The sequence below is a fragment of the Montipora capricornis genome, chromosome 14 (genome assembly GCF_036669925.1).
Source record: "Montipora capricornis isolate CH-2021 chromosome 14, ASM3666992v2, whole genome shotgun sequence".
In the NCBI taxonomy this organism is placed as follows: domain Eukaryota; kingdom Metazoa; phylum Cnidaria; class Anthozoa; order Scleractinia; family Acroporidae; genus Montipora; species Montipora capricornis.
Genome location: NC_090896.1, coordinates 6,661,338 through 6,663,837, shown reverse-complemented (window position 1 = coordinate 6,663,837; position 2,500 = coordinate 6,661,338). Strand labels below are relative to the sequence as shown.

General features: G+C 46.0%; 1 protein-coding gene across 2 annotated transcripts in view; it reads left to right on the top strand.

The window, feature by feature from the left end:
* Window positions 1-2,500, top strand: part of LOC138033501 (serine/threonine-protein kinase ATR-like) — a 118,613-nt gene that overhangs the window by 11,786 nt on the left and 104,327 nt on the right. The window lies entirely within an intron of this gene.

Sequence of the window (2,500 nt, the reverse complement as noted above, 5' to 3'; positions counted from 1 at the left end):
CACAATTACTCTACTTCCCCACGTCAGGATTCCATGGTGGACTGACATTTTGCTGATATGATGGGCATAAGGGATGAGGTCGGACTTCCGCTGCTGTCTGGCAGCCTGTCTCCACAAGTTCAAGAATGCGAGACAACGGGGTCCCTCCTTGTTCACAGCCATAGTTCTTGTTCGGTCACAGGAAGGGTCTCAATCACCAAAGCATGAAACATCTCCACTCCATCCGGTTTGTTGGCAGGTGCTTGAGGTTGGGGCAGACGAGACAGGCCATTGCAGTTAGCATGCTGCTTGGTCCCTCTGCACTCAATATTGTACGTGAAGGCACCCAAGAACAGACACTAGCGCTGAATCCTAGCTGCTGCGGTAATGGGTACTGCCATCCTTGGGTCACTGATGTATTTCAGAGGTTGATGATCTGTAACTAGGGTGAAGTGGCAACCCTCTAAGTAGTTTTGAAACTTCTTCACACCCCACACCAAAAACAAGGTTAGCCTTCAAACCATACTCGTCAAGCCTTTTCAAAACAGCAAGCAGCCACTGAAGGTGTTCCTCCAGACTGCCTCCAGTAACTATGATATCATTCAAATAACAGAAAACCCCTGGTAAGCCCAGCAAGACTTGGTCCATGGCCTGCTGCCACATGGCTGGTGCAGAAGCCACACCATAAGGTAAATGTTGGTACTGGTAAAGGTCACGGTGAGAGTTTGTGGTGAGAAATGGGTTCGACTCATCTTCCACCTCCATTGGCAGATAAGCATGACGAAGGTCAAGGACACTAAACAGGTTGCCCCCACCTAAGCTTGCATAAATATCATCTATGCGAGGAAGGTGATACTCATAAACTTCTAATTGTGGATTGACAGTGACTTTGAAATCACCACACACCCTCAACTGCCATCCTTTTTCACTGGGGTTATGATTGGTGCTGCCCACTTGCTGGTTTCTACTTCCTTGATCACCCCTTCTGCTTCCAGTTCTCTCAGTGCCTCATCCATGTCAGTTTACGAGCGGATGCCAATGGCTGAGCTTTCCAGAACTGCGGCTTTGCACCCTCTTAAGGATGGAGTCGTGCCTTAATATTCTTAAGTGTTCCTAGCCCATCAGAGAACACATTCGCATGTTTGTTTAAGACTTCTTCCAAGGCAGGAGCAATATCAGCAGTGTCTACAAATGTAACTGAAACAAAGGCCAATTCAGCTGGATGGACTCCAGCCATTCTCTGTCAAAAAGGGTGGGTCCCTCACCCTTCGTCACATAAATTGGGAGCACCTTCGACTGCCCATTGTATTCAACTGTAACCGCGCAAAACACAAGTGGTTCCACTACCTTCCCAATGTAGGTATGCAGCTTCAAAGTAGTGTCCTTTAGGGGTACATGACACAGGGACTCATGGTAAAGTTCACCATACTGTCCTTCACTTTCTTCTGAGTCTGCACCCTTCTTTACATTTACCCCAGCCTCAACTGTTTTCTTAGCGGCCTGTTCTTTGCGGCACGCTTGCTGGATGTGTGTCCAACAATACCACATTGAGAACAACTCTCTTTGCTAAATAGCACTTATTTGGATGGTGAGAGCCTGTGCTACGATAACGAGGCTTCTACGCTTTCATGTCTTCTCCCCGCAAACCTGTTGCTTCAGTAAGTACTTAGGTGAAGGTTCTGGCTCCCTTTGGTTAGATGGGTCGAATTTATGGACTTGAGCGCTTAGCTCCTGCTAACCCTGAAGCACCTGAACATCTTTGATGGCCTGCTCTATGGCCAAACACTTCTGGACTGCGAGATCAAACGATAGTTCAGCAAGTTTCACCTTAAGCAACTCTGTTATCATCTTAGAGTCGCGAATGCCCGAAACTAAATGGTCGCGAAGGCGCTTGTTCTGCATTGCCTCCCCAAACTTACATTCAGTGGTCAAGTGCTTCAAGGTGGCTACATAGTGATTAACTGACTGACCAGGATTCCTTGCACGGTTATCAAACTCGTACCTGGCTACCAGCGCTGATTTTTCAGGTTTCCGTTGTTTTTGCAGTTTCTCCACAATCACCTCATATGTGACTGCATCCTCTTTAAGGAACCCCGGAGCCATCTGGTCTTTCGCTAGTTGATAAGTCTCTGCCGGAAGATTTGTCAACAGAACTGTGTTGTTTGTTTTAGCATCGGAAACTCTGTTAGCGAAGAAATAGAAGTCCGGTTGCTCGGTGTAGGACTCCTAATCCGTTCTCACCACATATTTTTGTTCACATTCTTTTGTTTTCTGATTTAAAAATTTAGCACATTACCCGCACCTTGTTATAACCCGCACCAATAACTGTTTGCGAAAAAATTAACATATTATCCGCGGGTAATTAATGGGAAATTACTTTACTTGTAGAGGAGAAATGAATGGAGGAGTTTGTTTTTAAAAAAAGCTGTGGTGCTGCGTTTGTGGGGAGTTAAAGTTGTACAGTTAAATTTGGGTTTATCAAACAGGCTCAGAAAGGTACAGTATGAGACTGTACAATATT